Source organism: Gracilinanus agilis, chromosome 2, assembly GCF_016433145.1.
Source record: "Gracilinanus agilis isolate LMUSP501 chromosome 2, AgileGrace, whole genome shotgun sequence".
Lineage (NCBI taxonomy): Eukaryota > Metazoa > Chordata > Mammalia > Didelphimorphia > Didelphidae > Gracilinanus > Gracilinanus agilis.
In genome coordinates, this window is record NC_058131.1 from 222,827,687 (window position 1) to 222,845,677 (window position 17,991).

Sequence of the window (17,991 nt, forward strand, 5' to 3'; positions counted from 1 at the left end):
GGATACAAAATAAACAAATAAAAATCATCAAGATTTCTATATATTACCAAAACAATAAAGTTAGATATAAACACTTGGGAAAACATTGATTCCTCATGGTTAGGCAGAGCTAATATAATAAAAATAATTCTACTTAAGTTAATTTACTAATTCAATTTCATACCTATCAAACTACCAAAAATTATTTTATAGAACTGGGAAAAATAATAAAATTCATTTAGAAGAACAAGATCAAGAAAATCAAGGGGGGAAAGTGAAGGAAGGTGGCCTAGCAGTACTAAATTTTAAACTGTACTATAAAACAGTAATCATCATCAGAACAATCTGGAACTAGGTAAAAATATAATGGAGAATTAATGGAATAGATTAGACATACCATATAATGGAGTAAATGACTTAAATATCTAATTTGATGAATCCAAAAATCCCAGCTTCTGGGATAAGAACTCACTATTTGAGCAAAAAAAAATAAACATGCTGGGAAAATAATTGGTGGATTTAAATTTAGAAAACAGTATGGCCGAAACTTATAGACCTATATCTAAAATCCTATACCTGTGATGGTGAACATATGGCATGCATTCCAGAAGGGACACTCAGAGCCCTCTCCATGGGCATGCACTCCATCTCCCCAGCATAGAGTTTACCAGAGTTTGTTACTAGATAGCCAGAGAGATGAAGAGTAGGCTGCTCCCTTATCCCTTGCCTGAGGGCATTTCTAATATCACCCACTCTTCTAAAAGGTTCACCATCACTGAAGTGTACTAATAGAGGGTCAAAATGGAAATATGATTTAGACACAATGGTTGATACCATAAGTAAATCAGAGGACCATAAAATCATCTGCCTATTAGATCTATAGAGAAGGGAAGAAGGTATGACAAACAGGAGATTTATAAGTTCTTGTATAAACAAAGCCAATGTAGCCAAGATTAGAATGGAAACAACAAACTGAAAAAAAAGTTAGAATAAATTTATTTGATAAAAGTGTCATTTCTCAAATACATAAAGAAATAAGTTAAATTTATAAGAATACAAGCCATTCCCCAACTGAAAAATGGTGAAAGGTGTAGTATAGAGAGAGGGGGTCATATAGTTTTTTCAAGCTTTGGCTGAGTTCCAAAAAGCAGTTAGGGGTTTGGAATCTTGAGGAAAAGGCAGTTGGTTTGAGTCTCCCATGGAGAGAGGTTGTCTAACCAACTGAGCTGCTTCCTTACCTATCTGTACAATTGAAATTTAGCCTAGCTTTGATATATTTATTTAAGAAACTTATTTTGGATAAACCCTTTATATCTTCCTTCCCAATATTATTTCCTACCTTCCCTCCCTTACCTTATATGTCTGTGGAGATAATAAGGAGAGTAATTAGAGAGGAGTTCAAATCTGTGAAGGGTTAATTGTTATTTGACAGTATTAGATATAAAGAAACTAGTCAGTCATCATTTATTGTGTAAGTTGAGTTAAAGGCTGGTCCTTACTCAGACTTCATTTCTGCCTCCCTTCCCCCACCTGAGGTTCCTGAGACAACTGTTAGGGCTTTCCTTTGATCCACTTTCGTGACAAATGATCCTTTAAAGATAATAAACCCTTTTGTGTTTCATCAGACCTATTAGTATAATTTGTCTGTTAGTTATTGAGAGGGAAGAAGAGGGAAAGAACCAACATACTCTGGGCTTGAAAGGAAGCCTGGGTATCCATCTTGAAGGAAGGTGTAATTTCAAAACAAGTCCCTTCCTGTGAAATTAACTAAACCCTGTTTGTTAATTTCAGTTTAGTCTATTTCCCTCAGCCTGTGTTTGAGTCTAAGTCCCAGTCTGTAAAGCCTGCTGTTTGTCTGTTTAGTTTAATTTCTCCTCTCCCTGAAGATCTCTGTTTCCCTTCTGTGTTATACTCCTGACTTCAGCCCTATTATATCCTGAATCTCCTTAATCCCAGCCTACCTGTAACCTAGATTACCCACTTAGCAAGTCTCTGACAACCTCCTTTCAAATTCCCTTATCCCACATACCTTTCCTCAAATTATTATCCCCATTACAAAGGATATGAATAAGCAATTTTCAGATGAAGAAATCAAAGCCATCAGTAATCATCTGAAAAATGTTCTAACTCACTCTTGATTAGAGAAATATAAATGAAAACAACTTTGTCATACCACTTCACACCTATCAAATTGATCAATATGACAGTAAAGGAAAGTGACAAATATGGAGTGAATATAGCAAAATTGGAGCACTAATGCATTGTAGGTTGAGTTGTGAAGTGATCCAACAATTTAAGAACTCAATTCTTGCTATGCCCAATAGACTATAAAATTGCAAGTACCTTTTAATCCAGTACTGCCACCTCCAAGTCTGTATCCCAAAAAGATAAACAAAAGAGAGGGGAAGGGATCTTCTTTTGTAAAAATGGGGACCTACTTGTATAACAAATACTTATCACAGCTCTTTTTCTGATGGAAAAGAATTAGAATTGAGGGGATGCATATCAATTGAGGAATGGCAAAATAAATTGTAGTATATGATGCTGAAGAAAATTTGTTGTGCTATAAAAATAATGAACAGGATGATTTCAGAAAATGTTGGAAAGACCTACATGAACTAATACAAAGTGAAATAATCCAAGTCTAAGGAAAAATTCTTAGATTTATACCTATTCTTTCAGGTGTTTTTAATGGGAATGAGTTGTGTGTTTTTTTTTCAGGGACCTTTCTGTACCTATTGATGGGATTATGTGATTTTTGTTACTTTTGTTGAGGAAATCAGTTATGTCAAGTTTTCCTTATATTAAATGATCTCTATATACCTGGAATAAATTCTCCTTGGTCACAAAACAAAGTAAAATGAGAAGAACCAGGTAAACATCATAAACAGTAACAGTAATAAGGTGGGATAATCAACTGGGAAGATTTAGCTACTCCCAACAATACAATGATCCAGGACCATTCTGAAGGATTTATGGAAAAAAATACTGTCCACCTCCAGAGAAAGAACTTTTGAAGTTGGAATGCAGTTAAATGAGTATTCTTTTTCATTTTAGCTTGTTTATGTTTTTATTTGGGGATTTTAGTTTTATACAGGTATTCTCTTACAACAATGAAAAATATGGAAACATGTTTTGCATGATAATATCGTCTCTGGGAAGAGGAAAGAAAGGAAGGCAGAGAGACAATTTGCATCTTATAACTTCAGAAAATGTATATGGAAAATTGTCACTACATGTAATTAGGAAATTTACCAAAAACATTTTAAAGATATGCTAATACAATTAAAATCACAAAATTTATGGGATTCAAAGATAGCATTATCCTAAAGAACACTTTACTTGGAGGCACAAGATCTGATTTCAAATCCAAGCTCTTGTCATTCCAAACTGCAGAAATCTGAAAAAGTTACTTATCTATCAAATGAGTGCATTGAACAAAATAAAATGCATAGGCCTCCTGGCTTTGAATCTTTATGATTCTTTTGAATGATATTATAGAAAAAAAAATCCCACTAGCAGTGGGATCAGAATTTCCAAGCAAGGATAGCTCATCATCTTCCTTCAAATTGAGACTAGAGATAATGTCTAAAAAAGTCTGGGAAAAATAGAGTGTAAGACAGCATACCTCCAGGAAGATGCTAGTATTACGGTCTTTAAGATCATGAAAAAGTAGAAGTCCATGAAGATTTAGGACTCTTGGGTCCATGATTAAAGTTAAATCTGAATTATAATTATTTAGGTATTTAACAGGGAATGCAAAGGTCTTGATCAGATAGGGTTCATTGGTTTCCCTCCCCTTAAGTCACAGGAAAAAAGGCAAAATTCACTGAGGAAACTGAAAGTTTCTAGCCTGGAAACTTCCAGTCATAGAAGATCTAGATATGGAACAATTACACAAAGGAGGCAAAACAAAGGGTACAATTACAGAAAGGCAGAACATAGATTAAATTTCCTCCAACAGTCAGCTGACATAGTTGACTGATCACTGAACTTAGAGTCAGGAAGACCAGAATTTGATTCTTGTCTCAAATTATAACTGGAGAAATTTGAAAAGGCTGCACATAGAAGGTAAAATTCAGTTCATTCTTAACTGAAGCTAGAAATTATAAGTGACACATATAAGGAGGAAGTGCATTCCAGGATTAAGGGACAGGCTGTATAAAAATGAAGGGAGAGAAGATGGGATTTTATGCGTTAGGAAAAATAAGAGACCAGTTTATTTGGACTATAGAGTATAGGGTTCCAAAAGATCACAATGACAGGTTAGCTCACTTTTATTATTGACTAGAATCTTTCCAGCTCTCTCTTACATTAATACTTCACTCTGTTTCTACAGAATAGCAGGGAATAATTTGAAAAACTCCAGCAGCTTTCTGCTTTAGAAGCTTGTGTTTAAAGACCCCTTAGATAATTATCACTGTGTGCAGGCGGGAGCTGGCCAAGGTGCTGCTTCCCAGAAATGTGACTATATATGCCTGAGGAATGTAATGCTCTCTCTGTCTCCTGCCCACTGGTAAACATTCAAGAGGCAGAAATTGTGGGGAGGACATTCCAGCAATAAGAATACATTAAAGCAGAAGTTATTAACCTAGGGTCTATGAATTGTTGTTAAATTTTGATAACCGTATTTCAATATATTTGGTTTCTTCTGAAATCCAATCTATTTTGCTTTACGTAAAAAATATTTTCTCTTATATGTATAAAGGCTTCAAGAGATTGCTAAAGAGGTCAATGACACCAAAAAGGTTGAGAACTCCTTCTTTTGAGTCAACTATTTCTGTTCATAAAATACCCAACTCTTACTATTTGTTAATTAAGGTGTTCATGTTCATAGGTTTTCCAAAATAAGAAACTGAATGTGACCAGTCGAATATTTTTTTCCTCCAGGGAAGAGTAGCTCTATATAAGAAAAAAAATCTTCCAACTTTTTGGACCAAATCCTTTGCATAATATATTAATCCTCAGGCTTGTTCACTCCACTTAAAGCTTTAGATTTACCTTTTGGTATCAATTGATATCATCAAGATCAAGTAAAAAGTTATAAAACATATAGCACATGAATATTTTTGATATTGGGTTAATGATCTTGGTACACACTTGGTTTGGAGGAAAACACAAATAAAAATTACTGTGAATGAATTCAAGAGCCTGGTCTCAGGGTTTCCCTTTCCCTGAAATTCATTGTTTTTGCTTTATCCCCTTTAAGAGTAAAAAAAATACTTTATAGAAGGTGGAGAGTGGCAAGTAGATAAGTGTTAAGCTTAGGGAAAAGGGAGGGAGTAGGTGAGGTCTTCTGATGAGAAGAGAAATAAACAGCTTTGCTTTTTAAGTGCAAATCAGGCTCCACACAGTATGAGGTAAACTAAATGGAACTAAACTGTCTGCTCAAAAAATAAAAGCCAAGAACAGAGCTTGTTAATGGCCAGAAATGACTCACCTGATGTTGAATTTCTTTGGCACTGCTAAATCAAGCATCTTTTGTTATGGGTGTCAAGGGAATACAAAGAGATTCTAAAGCCCCCAAAGAAGATCACTGAATCAAAAGGAAAAAATGAAACCTATTGATAAACCCCCCCAGAAAGTCAACCTCAAAAATATTTGCCAGAACAGAGTGAATATAACTCAGTTCCTTGAAGAATAGTGTGTTAGTTAGTTCCCCAGATTGCATTATTACCAGTGAATTCACTTAATTAGCTTGATTTTTTATACAGTACTGGGGCCACATTTATAAAACTGTATCCAGCTAGCAAAGAAGGCAATACTATGCTCCTGTTAAGACCCAGTGATAGTACTATAAGGATCTAACATGAACCTCTTTTTCTACTTAAAATCTAAATATGTTGGATATTTTATATTTTCTCACATGCCTTTTTTGCACAATATTACTCAGGAAGAGCATTAAACAATCATCTAGTCTGCAACCTCTCAGGCTCAGAACAAATTGGATTTGGTTGGACTGAGGGAATTTTGAATACTTATTTGGGGAGGCACCAGTGATTTCAAGGGCTTCAGATGATTATCAGCTCCATAGTTCAGACAAATTGTGATATGAAAAGAAAGTGTGCTTTGATTTTCTGAGGAATGGGAATGAACTTTTGCCTCCACAAAATTGTTTTTCATACTTTCCACTATTTCCAGTGCTTAAAAAAAGTTTTGAAACAATATCAATATTGACTGTAATTTTGAAGAAGTTTACTCTTTGGATTGTTGTACCCAAATTTTAATACCTAACCCAGGTTCATGGCTGAAGGAAGAATCACACTGACAATGCAATATGCAAGAAGAGGCTCATTCTTTACTAGCAATAATAGCTAGGGTCGCTAGGCAGAGAGGCATGCCTGATCGACCCCTTGGAATTCTCAGCCAAGAGTTTATATAGAAATGTTTGGGGAAGGGGGTTGGTACATACATAATTATCAAGGTAGTGTCAGGGACAGGTGGTCAGGAGGCATCTGGGGAGGGGGGGTTTCAGGGTCAGGGGTCAGGAAACATTTGGCAAATATACATTAAGTAGGCAAATATTGTTAAGCAGGCAAATATAGACAAACATTCCTCAAGAAGGTTAATATCCATCAGATAAGATAGCTTCACTTTTAGGTTTATGATAGGGGGAGATAAGGAAGACTGTCCTGGGAAACATTGGGGGCTGGGGGTAGCTTGTCCAGGCCAGAAATAGTTCAGTAGACTGCCAGACTGATTTTTAAATCCAACAGGATAAGTCCCATGAATAGATTGGAGGAGGAAACTAGTACTGTGATTCTTTAAGAATTTCCTCTGTGTGGAGTGAGAAATTAGTGTTATTTCTCAGGGTAATAGTTATTAATGTCTCCAAAATGAATACACCTAAGACCCCAGTAAAATTAGTCTTTCCTAGGATTGTTTCACCCCATTCAGAATACAAGGGGAATGAGACAGAAACAATTTATGGCTTTATTATCAAAAGTAATTAATGTCTCTATAATACAATGTATTGTAGGATGAGTCCTTTAAGTTTATATTTTAAATGTTAATAAATTTTCCATTTCTCCCAGTTTCTGTAAACCTTACCCCATGTACCATATATCTATCTGCATTCTGAGTGAATATGCAGATTAGAACATCTAAGGGAACCCTGATCAAGGTGTTCCAACAGAATCTGTGTGGTTATGTAAATTAGAACCTCTAACTGACAAGGGAGGGTTGTAACTGAATCTGGAGAGATAGAGAATGGGTTCCAACTGAGTATGTAGCAGGTCAAGGATGTGAGGGATTTCCCCCCAGGTTTTTCTCTCTTTCTCTCTCAATAAACAACTGCATTGTGATTGATGCCTTCCTGGTCTCTTGAATAGTGATTAAACCACCACTGCACACAATCTCCATTATAGCAGATCAATACTTTTCTCCAGTTGAGAGTTTCAGAGATATGCCTAAGACTCTGAGAGGCTAAAATTATCTTGGATCACCCCGGAGTTTCAGTCGCCAAAGTTTCCAAACTACAAGTGAACATCTCTATTTACATTAGGATTAATTCTTCTCATCTAATAATGACACTGATATTAGAATTTCTTAACCCATGAACATTAGCAAGAGTTTTATAGATTTTGCTGTTGCTATGCGGTAATGGGCCAATTAGATAAAATTATGTTGCTATCTTTAGGGATGATTTAATAATAACTTTGGAGTTTGCCCATATGTCAGTTAAAATGATGAAGGGAGGCCAATAGAAAGAAAACTACAAATAAATATAAATCTATAGATATGTGTGTATTATGTATACTTATACACACATATTCTTGCTTTTACTGACAACTACATGATCTTTGTTCTAAGAGGTAAAATTGAAGGTAGTTTAAAAAAAGTCAGTTTGGAGGAATCTTAGATTTAATGCTAAAAGTAATGTCAGCATCATGTTTAGTATATTCCAGACACTGTAATAACCAATTTATAATTATCATCTCATTTAATCCTCAATATACCTCTGATAGGTAGATGCTATTATTATCCTTTTTTATTCAAAGATATTTTACTCTCTCAATTACATGTAATAATAATTTTCAAATATATGTTTTCCAATATTATAAGATCCAAACTATTTCCCTTCCCTCCTTCTCTCCCCCGACTCAGAGATGGTAAGCAATTTGATCTGGGCCATATATGTATTATTATGCTAAACACATGTATATTCATCATTATTGGAAAAGCACACTCATGAAAAAAAACAAACAAAATAAAACTGTAAATACACTGATGTGAAAGATAATATGCTTTGATCTGCATCCATCAAACTCAAACAGTTCTTTCTCTGGGGGTAGATAACATTCTCCATCATAATTCTTTCAGAATTGTCCTGGATCATTTTAAAGATGTAGAAAATGAAATCCAGAAATTTTGTCAACTTCTTCAAGGTGATAGAAGTCATTGGTGGCAGATCCAAGATTTGAACTGAGGTACTCAGATTAAGTATAGCGGAGTGGGAAATGTACTGAGTTTAGTACCAGAAGCTCTGTGTTTAAATCCTCTAACTGTATGACTTTGGATTTTAATTTCCTAATCTGAAAAATTAGTCAGGGAGGGGAAGTACACAAGATGATATCTAAAGCCCTTCCCATTCTAGGTCTATAATCCTAAAAAGTAGGATCTGCAATCCTAAAAAAAAGGATTTCAGGGTTTTTTATTTCATATTCTACTAATTATCCTTATCTGCAGTATGTATCTGTAATAGATTTCCTTAAAATCTATTTGATATGTTTCTCAAATTGAGAATATATTTATATTCTCATTTGAATTGGCCCAATTATATGATTACCATTCTACTCATTTTTTTAGATTTTTCTTTTCATAGTATTAGAATTTTAGTCTTTCAGTTTCACCTCTTTTCTGAATTAACTTCTTTATAGATTTTTAATTAATGTCATTTACTTATGTTTTCTCCCAATATCTAGGATACACGTGAGACAATGGTCAGTTTTTCCTGCTTATGTGACATAAATTCGAAGGTAGCATGTAATTTTCCCTTGAAATTCTAATCATTTACATAAAAGAAATATGTAGTCATATTTTATATTTTCATATCTGATGCCATTGAAGGTAAGGATTAAGAAGAGAACTACAGACTTGGGAAGTGAGTCCAATGTAGGATTTGAACTCCTTTCTTATTGGTTTCAGTAGAGTTTACTCTCTATCCACTATGACACTACTGTCTCTCATCTGTAAAAGAAAGGCAATAATAAAACTTACTTTCTATGTTTGCGATGAGGACAAAATGACATAGTGGAAGTAAAGCACTTTACCAACATGTAAAATATTATATAAATTTGTTATTATTTGATTATGATTTGTTATTATTTTTGAAAAAGTCCTTACTTTTGCCTTCATCTCTCTTTATTTTAACACCTTTCATCTTAGAATCAATAGTAAGTAGAGTTTTCAAGGCAGAAGAGTGGGAAGAGACAAGTTAAGTAACTTGCTCAGAGTCACATAAATAGAAACTCTCAGGACCTCTCATCTCCAAGCCTGGCTCTCTATCCACTGAGTCATCTAGCTGTCCCTGTTATTTTTATCATTTAACATTACATTCTAGGTTTCTCAAGTATGGATATAGACAGGTCTTGTTTCTCAGCCGTGTCTTGAATGAAAACATTTGCAAAGAAAATCTGATTGTTTGCCTTCTTCATCAATGTTAGATTTCTAGTAATTCTTTTCAAGAAGGTCTCCTCTAGTATTTTATAGTCCTTCAGGTGGATTTTCCTGTCTCTAAAGATTTCTTTAAATTAAAAAACCTCTATGAAACCTAGAAATAATACTAACTCTTAGTTCTCTGTAAGTTAAACCTAAAACTCACTGTCATTTTGTAGCCCAACTACCTCTTATCAAATAGCAAAATGCCTCACTCTCAACCTCAGAATCATTGCCAGGCACTGTCCATTTCTGTTCAAACTCCATTTCAATCACCTTGTAATCACCTTCCAGTTCAGTTTGCTGCCTGAACTTCTTTCTGGATCATAGCCCACCATCTGGATTTCTGTTCTCCTTTGAGTAAAGTCTCTGTCCTGGGCCATTGCTCAGTTGTTAATTAGTGGCACTGTCTACAAGCAAAATGCCCTACTTATAATCTTTTACACTATGAGATTTTTTTGTTTCCCCATCAGCAATAACTGCCAAACACCCCTCATTCCAAGTTCCTCATCCTAATTTTCTATTTTAACAATATGTAATCTCCACATTAAGAATGAGTATTGTTAGCACTTTGGCTGAGCAAATGAGACTTCTCTGTCTTCTTTGTGGAGGAACGGATGAAATATGAACATTGAACAAGGAAACAAAAGATCTGGATGGTTAAGGTCAAGCACAGAACATTCTAGGTTTGCCAGCCAAGCCCAACCAGCTGCCCAGATGCCCATGACTTACTTAACACCAGTAAGTTCTCCATATAAAATGTTTACAGCTCATACTCCAGACTAACAGCACAGCCAGACACCAGACAGAGTAAAACCAACACATTACACAAAAAAGGGAGAAACAGCATGAGACCAATTAAAACAAATTGACAATGAAAGCAACAGCTGAATGTCAACATGTTCTGCTCTGTTAATAGTATGTCAACAGGGTGATTTTAGAAGTATGGGTATACTCCAAAGGGACAAAGAAACCAACATCCCAGTGGGAATAAATAGCCCACCTGAGGCCCACTTTTTCCTTTAGTGAGTGGTGTTGCTGATCCTAAGGAGAACGCTTTTCTTTGTTTTCAGCTCTCAACCTATGCTACCACTTAAAGGAGTGGCACTTTGTTCACCTTAATTCAGGTTAAAGTTTATTTTGTTATTGTATTTTTGATTTGGAAGGCAGCCTGACTCACTGAAAAACAATGCTGAACCAGGAGTCAATGGATTGAAGTTGAAGTTCTATGTCTAATCATTCTTCCTATGCAAACCATGCTTTCTTCCTCTATAAAACCTCACAAAGTATTTTTTTTTTGAGAATTACGTGAAACCAGAGGGAAACGTGCTATCAAAATCACAAATGTGAACTATTGTTACTACTAATAATAGTCATCATTTTTAATGTTATTCTCATCTCATATTGGATAATGTTTCAATAGAAATGGTCCTGGGACAAATTGCTATCTAACTATTATCTTTTATGTTTAATATTCCACAGATGACTACACGAGTAGATAAAATAATTGATTTTTATAATGAATAAAAGAATTGAGATGTAAGCTCATTTTCTGTAGGCTCATTGAAAACATTCTCAGGACAATTCTAATGAGTACAAAAAAGTATTTCATTTTATTTCTACATAATTTTGATTTTATCTATTAGGTCTTTCTGTCTGTCTATGTGTCTCTCTTCATTTTATGCACATTTGGAGTTTGTGAGTATTTTGTATGGTGATATCAATAAAAAACATGGTTCTTATAATTCTTTTGGGCCAATATTATGTCTTGGTCATGTGGGCAATAGTTTTGTTCATTTTTGATGCTCCAATATCAATAAAATTGATTTGCTGAATTAGCAAAAGTATTCAGACGTAATGATGATGATAATTATATTGTTATTATGATGAAGAGAATACAAGAAGACTCCCTTTAAAGGAAGTGAGGAAAGGCCCTGTTATCATATTTTGGCCGGTCCATATTAATGATATCACCAGAACAGAAAACTCAGTGAGAATTTTTCTCTTACCTGATCTAGATCAATAATTTGTCTCCAACTGATAGCTTTAATGAATTGCCCGAGGATTACTGGCAAGTTATTTGTCCATGATCACTCAGCTAAAATGTGGCAAAGGCCTGAACATGAACTTAGATTATACCTAATTTCAAAGTCAGCTTCCATTCAATAAACCGCTCCATTTTCCCTTCATTCCATTGGTCAAGGGCAACCTTGCTCTATGAATTGATCTAAAGAAACATTAGGCCATACTTTTACCTAATCAAAATTTTCCAAGTAAGCCTGAATTCTTTTTGTGTGTGAATTCATATGGTGACAAAGTTAAAAGCATCAGAAAGAAATGACTCTCTGGGTTAACATGCCCTAAGCCCAGGGCAGGAGATAGTCACCATATTGGTAACTGCAAAGTGGCAACCCTTGAAAATTTTATCAGAGGGAAAAACTAGGGGAGCACATTCATAAAAGGTCAAGACAACCTTTCTCTCCCTTCTTTTCGGCCCATCAGCTTGCTGTGCTAACTTCTTATAATAATATGTCAAGTGTGAAAGGGACTTTCTCCATACCTTTTTCTCTTAACCAAAAATAAGTTCTTCCAGATCTATTAAAGTCATCCATCAGGGGCTAAAGCATTTTTCCTCTTAACAACTGAAGGTTATTTATTGTGAGGAGAGAGTTGTAGAATACTAAATTGTGGTAGAAATTACATAAATTGGAACAAAAACCTTGAAGACAACTTGTCAGAATGTGTTAATTCCTGCAGGCATCTCCACTAGTCTCCTAGAGAGCAATGAGATGAAGTCAGTTCCATTTCTTGATGCACAGCAGGTAAAACAAAAGGTGTATGTGTCCATGTACTTACCTGCACCCCAGGCTACTTTCTCTAAGAGTTCTACTCTGGGTTATAACAGTAACTCAAATGAGGCAGCCCAATGTATTATATCTATAGAAGACACAATTCTCCCCTATGTGGACCAGTCAGTTCATTATATAATATTGCTCAGCCAAAGTACAAGGAGTTTTTAATTATTTGCTACATAGCATATTCTGAGACAAAAATAACTCTTGGGACACAAGAACCTGTCCAGTAGTCCTTGTGAGTTGCAAATAGAAACCTGAGATATTTCTCAGTAGATGGATAACAACTCCTCCACCCCTCTTTCTAGACTCTTCTTCAAAACTAAACTTCCACTTGACAAAGGGACCAGAAGCAGTGTTTAGTAACATTATTTCACTTTAGGTCTTAGCAACACTTAAGAGCAGAGTCCCAACAGGAACCTGTGCTGACCTTTTGCAAAAATCTGAATTTATTAATGTATGAGCTCAATGTCCTTGACTTCTCTGTCAAAGCCCTTGGCTGCTCCCCATAGTGCTTTCTCATTACAAATGTGATGGGTCAGCAATACTGTCTTTGTAGGACACTGAAAGTAAGGGAGCCAGAAACCAAATTAAATAGAATACTAATCAATGAAATTATTATTTACGTTATAGGGCACCACTGAAGATGGCATAGGCTATTAATTAAGCTTCATGCATCCTTTAAGATGGTCAACTTCTACTTTTGCACAGCTGGTACCTTGGTTGCAAGGAATGTGGTATTAATTGGATCTGGACATTTGCCTGGGAAATGTGGCAAAATGTACATCTAGTGAAAAAGATAGTATTTGTCACTCTGAGAACAGATGGCATTAAAAAAAAAAGATAGCAACTCAAAGCAGGGCCAGTCCAGTGACCACGATGTGACTATCCTGACATATGTACAAGTTATTGTAAGTCCCTATTCACCCTTTGATCCGGACTCCGATATTTATCAGTAGATCTGTTAGAGAAGCTCAGTAAGTACTATGATGTCGGTTTGGGAGGGCCCACAGACCACTCCCATTTTTGGCATTTTAGGCTAGTATGTTATAGCCAGAAATGAATGGTCAAAAGATAAATCAAGTAAAGGAAAGAGCACTAATTTTTATTTCAGATCTAGAGTCAATTCTTTGTACTTCTATTTACTACTTGATCTTGAGCAAGTCACCAATCTAGATTGTACCTCAGTTTCCTAATTCCCAAAATGAAGACAATAGCTATAGTATCTGATCATTATTAAGACTAAAGGAGATAATGTGAGTATAGTGAGGGTATATCTACATAAAAAAGGCCTTTTCTATAGAGTCTGTCAAGACCAAGGCCTGAAGGGATCAGAAAGGCAGAATAGGTAGAAGGTTTCCTGGTAGGAGCTTATAGTATACACTGGAAGAGAAAATATTTAACATAATACATTTAGAACTGAAAATGACCTTAGAGACCTTTTGTTTTATAGTTGAGGAAACTCAAACCAAAAAAAAGGTTAAATGACCATACAAAGATCATAGAGCTAATAACTGGCATAAACTAGATATAAGTCTAGGTGCTCTGTTTCTATATTGAACTCTAATTTCATACAACATGCTGGAGCCTAAAGTTTTAAGCCCTGGTGCCTGGGACAATGCTAGTGCTATTAAAAATATGAAAGAAGAAAAGTAGAAACAGAAAAGGATGATTGAGCAATAATGATTTTTTTTTACTTATTAGATATACACAATGATCTGAGATTTGTATCTGAAAGAAAGGTGGAAGTAGTTGCTATCATTATGAGTAATGGTGATTTCTGTGTTTAGTAGGACCCAAAGGAACTCCAGTGAAGATAATTTGCAAGATTTGGAATATATACAAATGTCATGGGTAGAAAAGGTAGAGTATTGATATCTTAGAAACCACTTGTTTAGATTTCTAGTTTTTCACTTTACATGATAAGAGGAAGGAATTTTGTAGTATCTTTGAAATAACATTCTGTTTTGATATATTGAAACTCCAGTGCCTTGAATTTCAGAACACTATGAAAACTCCACTTCAAGCAAGGCACCCATGAAAAGATATTGCTAACACTGGGGTGACTTTAAAGTTTGTTTTGTAGTCTTAAATTATCTGTTCTCTGAACATACCATGTGGCTCCCAACAAAAGGCATCATTTCTATTTAAAAGCAAATACATAAGTTATATATGTACCATTTAAAGAAAGAAGGAAAGATGGAATTAAGCATCTGTTAAGATCATACTTTTTGCAAATTACTGTAGACTATGCACAAGGGAAACAGTCATTGACTTCAAAGGAGCTCACATTCTGATGAGTGAGATAATTCATAAGGAATTTGCAAATTGAATAGAAAAGACTCATGACTGGAGATAACTCCGAATGTTGAGAACCAGGCCTAGAGATGGGAAATCCTGAGTTCAAATGTGACCTCAGACCTGTTCTACATATGTGACTCTGGGCAAACCATTTAATCTCCATTGCTTAACCTGTATCATTCTTCTATTTTGGAACCAACACACAGTATTGATTCTAAAGTGAAAGGTAAGAGGTATTTTTTAAAGGAAAGTCTCTTCAATTTTAGGAAAAAGGAGCAAAGAAGATATTTATGTTTCTTCTTCATGTAATTTCTAATGATAAAATTATTTAAATTTCTGACAGTGGCAAAGACTTTGGTGGCAATATCTTTTTTTTTGTTTCTTTTATAGCCAGTACCTATAGGAGCAGTTGCCAGGCTGCATCTCTGTAAATGATTTTTTCCAGGTTTATGGCTGAGGTAATTAGTCTAGAAGCAAGGTTATTCTCAGTAATCTTGGGTTCAGGGACTTAGGCTGTCTACAAAGGTAGAGGACAGTCATGGTAACAGTGGTGCTTTAATTTGCTGCATTCATGTTACCTCTTCTCTCGCCTTGCAACTTTGGCTAAGTAGGCTTGCCTACCCTATGTATGGCAGTTGATTGGCAGCTAGTGAAGATGGATGGACTCTTTTCCATAAGAGTTTCTTCCCTTGATAATGGCAATGAGGTCTAGACCAGTGATCTGGGTAGTACTGCTAATCCTTGGATCCCTGTGCCTAACAATTGTTTAGCCAGCAACTGTAGATAAGGAAACCAAGACTCCTTTACAAAATGCTTTTTTCCCCTCAATAATGATTGTGGAGGATGAACTGGAAGCAGGTCTGGTGACTTGTAGGGCACTAGTATACCCACAGCTCATGGGGTTGGTTCTGATCTGTCTTCCTCAGGGACTGAGGAGAAATGACATCAATATGGTGAGTATGATCAGTATTGTGGTTTTAACTTGCCAGGTACATGCTAACTAGTGTCTCTCTTAGGGTGATATTGCTGCATCAGTTAAATTAGTTTGCCTACCCTATTTGTGAAAGTTAGTTGACAGTTGGTGGAGATAGCTGAACACTTCACAGAAGAGGATTTCTTAGATAATGACTATGAGGGCAACTGAACAAATATTATATCTTGTTTTCTTTCATCAAACCATTATTAATGGCATTTCCTTCGAGAGCATTTTTCACTCAATTTCCCTCTCATTTTCTCAAGTTGGAGGTTCTGATAGAATAAGAGGTATTTGGAAAGGACTACTTTTCTTTCCTTAGGCATCCATTCATTCTAACACAAGTTGTTCCTGTTTAGACCATTTTCCTAAGTGAAGAAGATATTTAATAATTCTTTTTATGGCAAAAGAATTAGCTTTTACCTAATTACACTGCCATGACTCCTTCAACCTTATCTCACATTTGTAGAGGGCTTTGTGGTTTTCAGGGTTTTTACAATCCTGTTGCTATTAGATGCTCTAATCAGTACCATTTCAAGATGAATTTGTGATAGAGTTAAAAAAATAAACCAGATGAGTGGGAAGCTGATCAACATCATAAAAGGAGAGAATTCTTATACTTAGCTATAAAGAGAACCCTAATTATACTCATTTATTCTGACTCGATAAGGTGCATATATAGTTCTTTAAGAGCTAATAAAAGTCCAACCTGAAACTCCTGAAAAGATGAGGCTTTTAAAGTGCTGCTCTTGGTATGCCAGAAAATTTGAGAAACTCAACAGTGGCCACTGGATTAGAAAATATCATGTCCCAAACTATGTCCCAACCCTGAAAAAGGATAATGTCAAATAATATTCAAATTACCAAACAATTTTACTCATTTTGGAGGCCTACACAATTATGCTTAAGATTTACCAAACTAGGTTTTAGGAATATGTGAAGTGAGAATTACCAGAACAGCAATTTGGTTTTCAGAGTCAGAAGAATTAGAGATCAAAATGTCAGAATGTATTAGATTATGGAGAAAGCTAGAGAGTTCCAAGAAGATATATACTTCTGCTTTGTTGACTATACTAAAACCTTTGACTCTGAGGATCACAATAAAATGTGGCAAGTCCTCAAAAATATGGGAGTGCCAAATCATGTTTCCTGAAGAACCTGTATGTAGGCCAAGAAGTGTCAGTTACAACAGAAAAATAGAACTGATAGGTGTGACACTGGAAAAAGAATAGAACAAGGCTATGTATATGTATCACCTTATTTATTTTATTTATTTAACATGGTGTGGAGTATATCATGTGAAATGCTATGTTGGATGAATCAAAAGCCAGAATTAAGGTTGCCTTGAGAAATATCAACCATCTTAGACATATAAATGATACTATCCTGATAGCAGAAAGTCAATATAAAAAAACCTCTTTATTAGTATGAAAGAGAAGAGTGTAAAATCTTGCTTGAAGTTTAACATTTAAAAAAAAGATTTTGTCCACTTGTACTTTGAGTTACTAGTAAATAGAGGGAAAAGAAATGGAAGCAATGTCATATTGTATATCTTGGACTCAAAGATCACTGCAGATAACAACAGCAATTATAAAATTAAAAGATGCTTGTACCTTGGAAAGTAAGCTATAACAAATATGTAGAGCATACTAAAAAACAGATATATCACCTTGCTAACAAAGGTCCATATAGTCAAAGCTATTGTTATTTTCTGATTAGCAATGCCTGGTTATGAGAACTGGACCACAAAGAAAGCTGATAGTTACAATCAAAGCTACTGAATTCTAGTGCTGGAGAAGATTTTTAAGGGTATCCTGGAGGGGCAGCTGGGTAGCTCAGTGGAGTGAGAGTCAAGCCTAGAGACAGGAGGTCCTAGGTTCAAACCTGGCCTCAGCCACTTCCCAGCTGTGTGACCCTGGGCAAGTCACTTGACCCCCATTGCCCACCCTTACCAATCTTCCACCTATGACACAATACACCAAAATACAAGGGTTAAAAAAAAGAGTATCCTGGATAGTAATGAGACCAAGCCAGTTGATACTTAAATAAATAAATTCAATATATTTACTGGAAGGTCAAATACTGAAGCTGAAGCTTAAAACACTTTGGCTGTATAATGAGAAGACAGGACTTATTGGAAAAGATCCTGATATTCAGAAAGATTGAAGACAAAAGAAAAAATGGATGGTAGAGGATGGAGGGATAGATGGTGCCATGAAAACAATGAAC